Source organism: Mustela lutreola, chromosome 5 (assembly GCF_030435805.1).
Source record: "Mustela lutreola isolate mMusLut2 chromosome 5, mMusLut2.pri, whole genome shotgun sequence".
Taxonomy (NCBI): Eukaryota; Metazoa; Chordata; class Mammalia; order Carnivora; family Mustelidae; genus Mustela; species Mustela lutreola.
This window is the reverse complement of record NC_081294.1, coordinates 66,643,418-66,656,233: the sequence shown is the minus strand read 5'-3', so window position 1 is coordinate 66,656,233 and position 12,816 is coordinate 66,643,418. Positions and strand designations below refer to the sequence as shown.

General features: G+C 36.0%; 1 pseudogene; it reads left to right on the top strand.

Moving 5' to 3' along the window:
• The first annotated feature begins 2,082 nt into the window (after positions 1 to 2,082).
• LOC131832764 (U4 spliceosomal RNA) lies at positions 2,083 to 2,234 on the top strand (annotated as a pseudogene).
• Positions 2,235 to 12,816: the final 10,582 nt, after the last annotated feature.

The window sequence follows — 12,816 nt, the reverse complement described above, 5'->3', positions numbered from 1 at the left end:
ATTTTTGCATCTGCATTAATCAGGGATATTGGTCTGTAGTGTTTTGTTTTGTTTTCTGGTACTATCCTTATCCGAATTTGGTGTCAAAGTAAAGCTGACCTCATAAAATTAGTTTTATGGAAGCTTTTGTGAAAGAGTTTGAGAAGGATTGGCATTGATTTTTTAAATGTTTGATAATATTTGTCCATGAAGCTGTGGTCCTGGGCTTAACTTTGCTGGAAGGTTTTTCTGTTACTCATATGATCTCTTTACTAATAATTGGCCTGTTTAGATTTTCTATTTCATTCTGTTGCAGTTTTGGTAGATTGTATATTTTTAAGAATTTTACCACTTTGTCTGGATTATGCAGTGTGTTGGCATATACTTATTCATAGTAGCTTCTTAGGACCTTTTGTATTTCTATGGTAACAGTTGTATTGTCTCCTTTTTCATTTATAATTTTGTCCATTTGGTTCTTCTTTTCTCTTTGGTTAGTCTAGCTAAAGATAGTCAATTTGGTTTATCTTTCCAAAGAAATCAACTCTTAGTTGTGTTGATCTTTTGTATTATTTTCCTGTTCTGTATTTCATTTTTTCTTCTCTAATTGCTATTTCCTTCCCTGTGCTAACTCTGGGCTATATCTGTTCTTCTTTCTCTAGTTCTCAGACCATAAAGTTTGGTTATTTATTTGAAATCTTTTTTTTTCCCCTTAAAGTTGGCATTTATTGGATGAACTTCCCTTTTAGAACAGCTTTTGTTGCATTCCACAAGCTTTGGTATGTAGTGTTTCCATTTCTGTCTGTCTGAAGAAATTCGTTTTCCTCCTGTTGCTGACTTTTAATTTCATACCATTGTAGTCAGAGAAGATACATGGTACAATTTCATTCTTGAATTTGCTGAGGTTTGTTTTGTGGTCTAACATAGGTCTCTCTTAGAAAATGTTCCATAGGCATCTATGAAGAATATGTATTCTGTTGTTATTGGATAAAATGTTCTGCTTATGTTTGTTAGGTCTATTTGGCCTATAGTTTTGTTCAAGCACACTGTTTCCTTATTGATTCTCTATCTGGGCGATGGATCTAGTATTGACAATGGAGTATCAAAGTATTAATTATTATTGCTATGTATTTCTCCTTTTAGTTCTTAATTGTTACTTTACATACTTAGGTAGTCCTACATTGGGTACATAAATATTTACATATGACAAAATGTTTATATATAATATATATACATATATAAATTAGAGATATAAATACATAAATATATGTGTAAATATGACCTGTTTTATATATATATATATATATATTTATTTGTGTGTGTTAATGAATCCACTCCTTTTATCATTATATAATTCCCCCCTATGACTCTTTTACCACATATAAAGTCCATTTTGTGCCATATAATACAACTACACCAGTTTTTTGGGGGGGGTTGGAGGGTTGTATCTGCTTGAAGTATCTTTTTCATCCATTCACTCAGAGCCTGTGTATCTTTTTTTTTTTTTTTAAGATTTTTTATTTATTTGAGAGAAAGAGACACAGAGTGGGAGAGTATGAGAGGGGAGGTCAGAGGGAGAAGCAGACTCCCCATGGAGCTGGAAGCCCAATGTGAGACTCGATCCCAGGACTCCGGGATCATGACCCAAGCCAAAGGTGGTCACTTAACCAACTGAGCCACCCAGGTGCCCAAGCCTGTGTGTCTTTAAAGCAAAAATTAGTCTCTTGTAGGTAGCATATTATTAGATCTTGGTTTTTTATCCATTCAGCCATGTGATCAATTTCCTTTGATTGGATAATTTAATAAATTTATTTGGGGGCAAGTATTAATATGTAAGGACTTAGTGTCACTGTTTTGTTAATTTTCTGGGTATTTTGTAGATTCACTGTCATTGTTTTGTGGTGTGAGTGTGATAAATCACTATACTACAGAAACTGGCCCATTTTTATTTTTGGTACCCTACTATTTTTGTGTATGCTTTGGTATCTTTTAGTGTGATACTTTAGCATGATATGCTTTGACTTCTCAATTTTTTGTGTGTGTGTAATTACTGTAGGTTTTTTCCTTGTGGTTACCATGAAGCTTACATAAAATATCTTAAAAATTAGCTTTGCGCAGTGGCAGTATCGTAGCCAATGAGGTTTATCCGAGGCGCGATTATTGCTAATTGAAAATATCTTAAAATTATAACATCCTACTTTTAACTGACACCAACTTCAATAAGATCTCTAAATTTTATACTTTTCCTTTCTGTCAAATTTCAGACTATTGATGTTACTGTTCACATATTTTTCTATTGAGCAGCTAGTAACAGATTGTAGTTAGGTTTGTTTTTACTATGCTTATTATTAACATCTAAACTAGAGCTCTAAGTGAATAAGGCAGTATCAGTATCATATTTCAGAATCTAACTTTGAATATATATTTAACATTACCAATAAGATTTTCAATAGTTTCTTATGTTTTATGATGTTAACTAAAGAACAAGGCAGGTCTAGTAGTGATGAATTTCCTGAACGAGTGTTTGTTCAGGGAAGTCTTTCTCTCTTTCTCTCCTTCATTCCCGAAGGACTGTTTTGCCAGGTTTAGACTTCTTGTTTGACAGGTTCCTGTTTCAATATTTGTAACATATCATCAGATTCTCCCCAGGTCTGAAATGTTTCTCTTAGAAATCTAATAATCCCATGGGAGTTTCCTTGTAAGTAATTTCTTTCTCTCCCAATGCTTTCAAAATCATTTCTTTGTCTTTGAACAATTTAATTACATTGTGTCTTTGTATAGCTCTGTTCAGTTCAATCTCTTTGGGTACTTTGGCCTCATGGAGTGGGTCTCATGGATTGGATGTCCATTTCTCACCCAAGTTTCAGGAGGTTTTCTGCCATTATTACTTAAATATGCTGTAAATCTTTTCTTTTCTTTTCCTTTCCTTTCCTTTCCTTTCTCTTCTCTTCTTTTCTTTTCTTTCTTCTTCCTATCTATCTATCCATCCACCGAGCATGGGGCTCAACCTCATGACCCTGAGATCAAGAGTTATATGTTCTACCAACTAAGCCAGCCAGGCACCTCTTTAAATGTATATTGCTGTCCTATACTCTTTCTCTTTTCCTTTTGGAATTCATATAATCACAGTATTGTTTCTTCTGATGGTATCCTGTTATTCCTATAGGTTTTCTTCAGTCCTTTTTAGTCTCTAAATTTTTTTGTTGTTGTTCCACTGACTGAATAATACCAGATTTCTTGTCTTCAAGGTCACTGATTGTTTGTACTAAACGGTTGAGTCTGTTTTTGAAGCTCTTTTTCGAATGTTTCAATTCAGTCATTGCATTTCCAGCTTTAGGATTTCTGTGTTCTTTGTGTTCTTTGTGTTTTCTTATAGTTCACTAAAGTACTTTAAGAGAATTATTAAGAATTCTATGTTGGTCAGTTATTGGGTCTTTATTAGTTTCCTTTGATGGTGTCATGTTTACCACATTTTTTTTTAAGTGGCCTCCTTCATTAGACTTTACAGGTTGGCTTTGGCAGAGACTGTTCCCCCCCCCCCCCCCAATCAGCTCAGGTTGGCTGTCTGAATGTGTCTGCTGCTAATGGCTTTGAGCAGTTGGGACTTACTCTCAGGGTCTATTTTTTTTTTTTTTTTTTTTTTCCTCAGGGTCTATTTTTAAATAAGGTTGCTGCCAATGCTCTGAAGTCAGGAAGAAAGGACATGATGCTGGCTGAAAGGAGCTGGGTAGGATTACTGACTACATGGGGTTATAGGAAGACCTATGAATTTTCCCAGGTTTTCTTGTCAGGCTTATCAGACAGGCAGACTGGGTATTAGGTTCAGCAGTAAGCAGGGTTATGAATTAGCTACTCTGCCTTGGTGGGATAGAAGGGTGCAACCCAGGCCCTGAACAGCTTACTGTTTGCTGATACTAATCAGCCAAGACTGTGCATTGAAGTCCCTGGCCAGACAGGACCAACAGTTCTGCTTCACAAATGGGGAAAGTCACAGGCTATGCTCTGTATTCTAGTATCACTGTAAGCAGGGCTGTTGGATGCACTGTGTAGCCTAGGATGTGCTTTGGTTGGGTTTTTTGGTAGGGTGGCCTGAAAGCTATATTGAGCAGTGGCAGGGATATAAATTAGTTTTCCTACCAAGGAGCAGTAGAACCAGCTCCAAGGCAGGTAAGGCTTATTGTGGTCTTGACTGTAGCTGACCAAGGCCCCAAGTTCTCTAGCTGAATAGGGCCACTGGTTTGTTCTGCAGACTGTCAGCTATGACTGCCAGACTCCAGCCAATTATTGATGGACTATATAACTTTCCAGTTGCTCCCACCAGGCTTCTTATCAGGTGGGGTTGTGATCTCTACTCATCAGTGACTGGGGCAATGACTGTGCTCCCCTACATGGACAAGGGAACACCAGGATGCAGGTGTTTACACATATAAATTTAACATATATATTATTATTACACATATAATTTACACATATAAATTCCTCTTAGGAGGATCCAAAATTGGCAGAGCTGCACCCCAAAGAGTTCCGTGGTCTGGGTGTACTATGGGCTTGGTTCTACTCATGAGCGAAACTACTGGCTGGGACTTCTACTTGAGTGCTTCAGGTAGGAAATTAGTTGACCACTATCTGAGTTATGGTTTGCTTCTCCTCCATCACAATCAGATTTCCCATGTTGAAGCTCTGCAGACACTCCTGCACTCTCCATGAGGTGAGATCTGAGTGGAGACTCCCAAGAAACAACTCTTTGCCCCCTGAATGAACTCTAACTTCAGGGAAAACCTCAAAGCTTGTGCTCCTGTGCCATCCTAGGGGAGGGACAGTGCAGTCAGCATATAGCCTGTGCTCTTGCCCTGCTAATGCTATTTTTCTGGGGTTCCTTAGTGCAAAAGGGTGCTTCACTCTCACCCTCAAGTTTTAGTGCTCTCTCGGTGGTATCTTGTCCAAGAATCATTAAGTGTGTGTGTGTGTATGTGTATGTGTGTGTGTGAGAGAGAGAGAGAGTGTGAGAGAAAATAAGAAATGTCCAGTGTCACTACCTTGGTTGTTCGTTGTTGTCTTTTTGATAGTAGCCATTCTAACAGGTACACAGTGGTACATCATCTTGATTTTAATACAGCTTCTCCCTGATCGTGAGTAATGTTGAACACCTTTTCATGTTTCTTTGAATATCTGTGTATGTTCTTTGGAGAAATATCTATCTAGATCCTCTGCCCCCATTTTAACCCACTGAGCCACCCAGGTGCCCCCTCTGCCCCCATTTTAATGGGATTATTTGTCCTTTTGGTTTTGAGTTGTATGGATTAGTTATGTATTTTGCATATTAACGCCTTATTATATCAGTAATTTGCAAATGTTTTTCTCCCGTGTGATAGGTTGCTTTTTCATTTTGTTGATGGTTTCCTTTGCTGTGGAGAAGCTTCTTAGTTGGATAAACTCTCACTTGTTTATTTTTGCTTTTTTTGTCTTGCTTTTGGTGTCAAATGCAAAAAAGCATTTAGCAAGACTGAAGTTAAGCAGCTTAGTGACAGTTTTTTTCTAGGAGTTTTATTATTTCAGGTCTTGAAATCTTTAGTCCATTTTGAGTTAGTTTTTGCATATGCTAAAATATAGTAGTTCAGTTTTATTCTTTTCCATGTGGCTGTCCAGTTTTCCCAACACTATTTTTTAAAGAAGCTATCATTTCTTCATTGTATATTTTTGCCTCCTTTATCCTAAACTAAATGATCATTTATGTGTGAGTTTATTTCTGGGCTTTCTATTGTAATACATTGATCTGTGTGTTTTTTTTATGCCTTTGTGATACTAGATCTATAATACATTTTGAAATCAGAAAGCATGATACCTTTAGCTTTTGTCTTCTTTCTTAAGATTGTTTTGACTTTTAGGGGTCTTCTGTGATTCCATAAAAAATTTTAGGATTTTTTTTTTAAAGATTTTATTTATTTATTTGATAGACGGAGATCACAAGTAGGCAGAGAGGCAGGTGGAGAGAGAGAAGCAAGCAGGCTCCCTGCTGAGCAGAGAGACCAATGCGGGGCTCGATCCCAGGATCCCGGGATCATGACCTGAGCCAAAGGCAGAGGCTTTAACCCACTGAGCCACCCAGGAAATTTTAGGATTTTCTATTCTCTTTTTAAGAATGCTATTGGAATTTGGATAGGGATTGCATTCATTCTGTAGTTTGCTTTGTATACTATGCATATTTTAACTATTGATTATTCAGTCCATGAGCATGAAATATTTTTCTATTACTTATATTTTCTTTAATTTATCACATCAATATCTTACAGTTTTGCATGTACAAGTCTTTTAACCCCGTAGTAAAATTTGTTGCTCAGATATTTCATTCTTTTTGATGCAGTTATAAATGGGACTGTTTTCTTAATTCCTCTTTCTGATAGTTTATTATTACTGTATAGAGATGCAACAGACTTTTGTGTATTGATTTTGAATCGTACAACCTTCTGAATTTGTCAATTAGTTCTGATAGGTTTTGGTAAAAGTTTTAGGGTTTTCTGTATAGATTATCATGTCATCCCCAAATAGTGACAGTTTTCATTCTTTCTTTTTGATTTGGATGCAGTTTATTTCTTGTCTAACTGCTCTGGCCTGGAATTCTAATACCATCCTGAATAAAATTGGTAAGAATGGGTATCTCATTTCCTATTCTTAGAGGAAAACCTGTCAGCTTTTCACCATTAATGTGATGCCAACTGTGAATCTGTCAGATATGGACTTTATTAGGTTGAGGTACATTCCCTCTATACCCACTTTGTTGAGTGTTTTCATCATGCATGTATATTGAACTTTGTCAGGCTCTTTTTCTGCATCTGTTGAGCTGATCATATAATTTTCTTTCATCTTGTTACTGTGGTACATAATATTCATTTGTGAATGGTGAATTATCTTTGCATTGGTGGAATGAATTCCACTTAATCATGGTGTATGATCTTTTCAATGTACTATTAAATTCAGTATGCTTATATTTTGTTTTATTTTTTAAATTTTGAGAGGGATGTGGGAGGAAGAACAGAAGGAGAGAGAATCCTAAGCAGCCTCTGTGCCCAACGTGGAGCCCAACGTCTCTCAACCCTGATTGAGATGGTGACCTGAGCTAAAATTAAGAGTCGGACACGTAACTGATTTAGCCACTCAGGCACTCCCCTCTTTCTCTCTCTCTCTTTTTTTTTTTTTTTAATTTTTGTTTTTATTTTTTTTTAATTTTTTATTTTTTTTATAAACATATAATATATTTTTATCCCCAGGGGTACAGGTCTGTGAATCGCCAGGTTTACACACTTCACAGCACTCACCATAGCACATACCCTCCCCAATGTCCATAATCCCATCCTTCTTCTCCCAACCCTCCTCCCCCCAGCAACTCTAAGTTTGTTTTGTGAGATTAAGAGTCACTTATGGTTTGTCTCCCTCCCAATCCCATCTTGTTTCATTGATTCTTCTCCTATCCCCTTAACCCCCCATGTTGCATCTCCACTTCCTCATATCAGGGAGATCATATGATAGTTGTTTTTCTCCTGTTTTTACTTTTTATAGTAATCTCTATACCCCACATGGGGCTCAAACTCAGGATCCTGAGATCAAGAATTCATGCTCTTCCAACTAAGCCAGGTAGGCACACCAGTATCCTTATATTTTGTTGAAGATTTTTGCATCTATGTTCATCAGGGGTGGCCTGAAACTTCATTTTCTTGTGGTATTCTTGTCTGCTTTTATTATCAAGGTAATGCTGGCCTCATAGAAAGGGTTTGGAAGGAGTCCCTCTTCTTCAGGTTTTGGAAAGAGTTTGAGAAGAATTAATATTAATTTTGCTTAAATCTTTGATGGAATTCACCAATCAAGCCCTCTGATGCCCTTTGAATTCTTGGAAGGCTACTGATCACTGACTCAATCTCCTTATTCTGCTCGTATTTCTTATTACTGATTCATTCTCCCGTAGCTTGCATGTTTTGGGGGGAGCTGTTCTCCTGTGTTGTTCAGTTTGTTGTCATACAGTCCATAATAGTATCTTAGGATTCTTTGTATTTTCCTGCTACTGAGTTGTAGCATCTCGTCTTTCATTTCTGATTTTGACTCTTTTTTCTTGATGAATCTATATACAGCTTGTCAACTTTTTCAAAAAAAATAGCCCTTAGATTCATTGAGCTTCTCTATTGTCTTTTTTGTCCTTATTTAATTAATTGGGCCTTTGTTGTAACCTTGTTTCTACTAGCTTCAGGCTTCATCATTCTTTTTTTTCTAGTTTGATGGAGGCATAAAGTAGAGTTCCTCGTTTACTTGAGAGCTTTCTTGTTCTAATAGGGGCATTATTGCTATGACCTTACCTCCTAGAACTGTTTCTGCTTCATCCCATGAGTTTTGATATCTTGGTATGTATTTTCATTTGTCTCAAGTTACTTTTTGTTTTTTGTTTTTTGTTTTTTTTCATTTCTTCTTTGACCCATTGGATGTGTAGCACCATGTTGTTTAATCTCTACATATTTGTGAAATATCAAGTTTCCTTATAATTGACCTGAAGTTTTAAACTCTTACAATCAGGGGCACCAGGGTGGTGCAGTTCGTTGGGCATCAGACTGGTCTGGTTCGGGTTGTGATCTCAGGGTCATGGGGTTGAGCCCTGCTTGGGGTTCTGCACTCTGTAGTCTGCTTGGGACTCTCTCCCTTTCCATCTTCCTCTGTCCCTCCCTACCACGTGCATGCTCTCTTTCTCTCAAACAAAAAAATAAATCTTTAAAAAGTTTTAAACTGTTAACAAAAGTTTTAACTGTTAAACTGTTAAAGCTACTTTTTATGATTTCAGTCTCCTTAAATGTATTAAGACTTTTTTGGGGGTTCCTGGGTGGCTCAGTAGGTTAAAGCCTCTGCCTTCGGCTCAGGTCATGATCCCAGAGTCCTGGGATCAAGCCAGGACACATCGGGCTCTCTGCTCAGCAGGGAACCTGCTTCCCCCTCTCTCTCTGCCTGCCTCTCTGCCTACTTGTGACCTCTCTCTCTCTCTGTTGAATAAAAAAATATCTTTAAAAAAAAAAAGACTTTTTTGTTGCCTAATATGTGATATATCCTGGAGAATGTTTCCTGTGCACTTGAGAAAAGTATGTATTTTACTACTTTTAGATGGAATGTTTTGTGAATACCCATTAAGTTCATCTCACCTAATACTTCATTTAAATCCAGTGTTTCCTTATTGGTTTTCAGTCTGGATAATCTGCCATTGATGAGAGTAAAGTATTGAAGTTCCCTACTGTTTATTACTATTTATTTGTCCCTTTTGGTTTGTTAATGTTTGCCTATCTATTTAATTACTCCAATTAATTTGGGGTGCATAAATATTTACAAGCGTTTAATCCTCTTATTTGCTCATTACTATATTATGACCTTATTTGTCTCTTAATATAGTCTTTGTATTGAAGTCTCTTTCCCTTATATAGATATAGCTATCTCTGCTTTCTTTTGCTTTCCACTGGCACAGAATGTCTTTTTCTGCCCCCTTCCTTCTCAGTCTGTATGTATCCTTATAGCTGAAGAGAGTCTCTTATAGGCAGTGTATAGTTCTGTCCTTTTTAAAAAAAATTCACTCAGCCACTCTCTCTTTTAACTGGACAAGTTAGCGCATTTATTTATTTTTTACTTGAGAGAGATAACATAAGCAGGGAGAGGGACAGAGGGAGAAGAAGGGGTTGTAGACTCTCTGCTGAGTGCAGAGCCCAACACAGGGCTTGATCCCAGAACCCTGAGATCATGACTGGAGTAGAATCAGACATTCAATCAACTAAGCCACCTAGGTGCCCCTACTTTTTTTCTTAAAATACCCTCATATTTTTAAGTAATTTCTATACCCACCATGGGGCTTGAACATAAAACCCCAAGATCAAGAGTCCCAAGCTCCACTGAGTCTATTAACTCTTAATTATTCATAGGTATGGATTTAATGCCATTTTTTTAATGATTTTCTGCCAGTTTTATAATACCTTTTGTTCTTCTATTCTTTTTCTGCCCTCCTTTTGTGATTTGATGATTTTCTACAGTGATGTGCTTCGATTCCTTTCAGTTTATCTGTTGTGTATCTACTAAAGGTTTTGGGGGCTTTTATTTAAGTATAATTAACATAGTGTGAGGTATTAGTTTCAGGTGTACAACATACTGATCTGACAATTCTATAAATTACTCGGTGCTCCCCACGATAAGCATTGTCACCATGCATTATTATGATATTGTCTATATTCCTTATGCATTATTTTTACTTTGTGACTTATTTTAGAACAGGAAGTTTGTATCTTTTACAGTCCATGAGCATTGAATATCTTTCTATTTGTGTCACCTTAAATTAATTTCATCAGTGTTTTATAGTTTTCAGAGTATAGGTCCTTACATCCTTGGCTAAATTTACTCCTTGGTATTTTATTTTATTTGATGCAATTTTAAATGGAATTGTTTTCTTAAATTCTTTTTCTGTTTCTCCATTATAGTGTGTGGAAATACAACAGATTTCTGTGTATTGAGTATCCTGCAACTTCACTGAATTCATTTGTCAATTATAATGGTTATTTTATTTTGCTTGGTGTGGTCTTCAGAGTTTTCTCTATGTAGCACTATGATATCCACAAATAGGGACGGTTTTACTTCTTCCTTAACAATGTGGATGCATCTTACTTATTTTTCCTAATCTGATTATTGTGGCTAGGACTTCCAGTACTATATTGAATAAAAATGAGAGTGGACATTCTTGTCTTTTTCTTGATTTTAGAGGGGAAAAGAAATCTGTTTTTCATCATCAAGTATGATGTTAGCTATGGGTTTGTCATATATGGCCTTTATTATGTTGAGGTATGTTCCCTCTTAACTCACTTTGTTGAAAGTTTTTATTGTGAATGGATGTCTTGTCAAATGCTTTTTCTCCATCTATTAAGAGGATCATAAGATTTTTATCCTTTCTCTTGTTAATGTGAGGTATCACATTGATTTGATTTGTGGATACAGACTCACCCTTGAATGCCTGGGATATATCCCACTTAATTGTGGTGAGTAATATTTACATCTGTTATGTTTTCTCAGGGGATTGATCCATTTATCATTATATTATGCCAGTTGTCTCTTATTATTACAGTCTTTCTTTAAAGTCTATTTTCTCTGATACATGTAGAGCTTCCCTGCTTTGTTTTATTTATCATTTGGATGAAATAACTTTTCTCATCCCTTTATCTATGTCTATGTCTCTTTAAGGCTATAGTGAGTCTATTACTTGTATGCAATGTATAATTGGATCTTGATAGTTTTTTCCCCATACTCTGAGCCATTGTTTTAGAAAATTTAATCCATGTACATTTAAAGCAATTATTGATACTTATTGATAACTATTGAAGTAATTATTTGATATTGGTAAGTAATTTTGTCATTTATTTTCTGGGTGTTTTGAAAATCCATTGTCCATTGTTTCAAATCCTCTCTTGTTTTGTGTTTTGATATTTTTTGGTATCGGTATGCTTTGAACTATTTGTAATGTTGTTTTGCATAATTACTATAGAGTTTTCTTTTGAAGTTACCATGAAGTTTACATAAAATATTTGAAAATTGTATTTTAAACTAAAAATGAACTTGAGCAGCATCCTTAAACTTTACACGTTTTCTACCTCCGTTTTAAGTTACTGATGTTACAGTATGCATATTTTTAAATATTCTATATCTAGTAACAGAATAGTGCAGATATGGTTGTTTTTATTATGTTTTAAAACTTTTAAACTAGAAGTGTAAGTGTATTATGTACCAACATTCCATATTACAGAATCTGTCACTATATATTTGCCAGTGCCAGTGAGTTTTATGCTATCTTCTTATGTTTCTATGATGTTAATTGTCTTCTTTGTGTTTCCACTCAAAGAACTCCCATTAGCATTTGTTCTAAGGCAGATGTAGGTGAACTCCTTCAGCTTTTGTTGACTCAGATCAGTCTTCATCTCTTTCTCATTTTGAAGAAGAGCTTTCCAGGGTATAGAATTCTTGGTTCAGATTTTTCTTTAAATATTTTGAATATGTCATCCCATTGTTTCCTGCCTGGAACATTTCTTTTGAGAGATGAATAGTCTTTCGGGTGAGCGGTGTGGGGGGGGTCCCTTGCATGTAACTTTCCTCTTTTCTCTTGCTAGCTTCAAAATTATTTATCTCTGACTTTTCACAGTTTAATGATAATAAGTCTCTGTGCAGCCCTATTTGGGCTCAACCTACTTTGAGTCCTTTGGCTTTTGTGTATCTGGATTTTGTTTTCTCTCCCCAGCTTTTGAGACGTTTTCAGCCATTTTTTGTTTTAACATACTTCGTTGCTTACTCTTTCTCTTCTCCTTGTAGAATTCCCATGATGATGGGTAGTATTTCTTTTGATGGTGTCCCATTAATAGTAGGAGATATATATTCAAAAAATTTTCCCTGATTGTAGAACTTCTAACGTTCTTTCAGTCACAGATTATTTCTTCTGCATGGTCAAATCTGCTTTTGAAGCTCTTTTTTGAATTCAATTCACTTGTCATATTGTTCAGCTCTAGGAATTGTTTGGGTTTTTGTTGATGGTTTCCTTCTTAGTGGAATCTCTCATTTTGTGCATGCATTATTTTTCAAATTTCGTTAAGTTGTCTGTGTGCTCTTGTAGTTCACTAAACATGTTTTAATTTTTTTCAATTTTTATAAATTTATTTTTATTATGTTAGTCGCCATACAGTACATCATTAGTTTTTAATGTAGTGTTACAGGACTTTTTGCGTATAACACCCAGTGCTCCATGCAATCCATGCCCTCCTTAACACCCATCACTAAGCTCACCCATCCCTCCACACG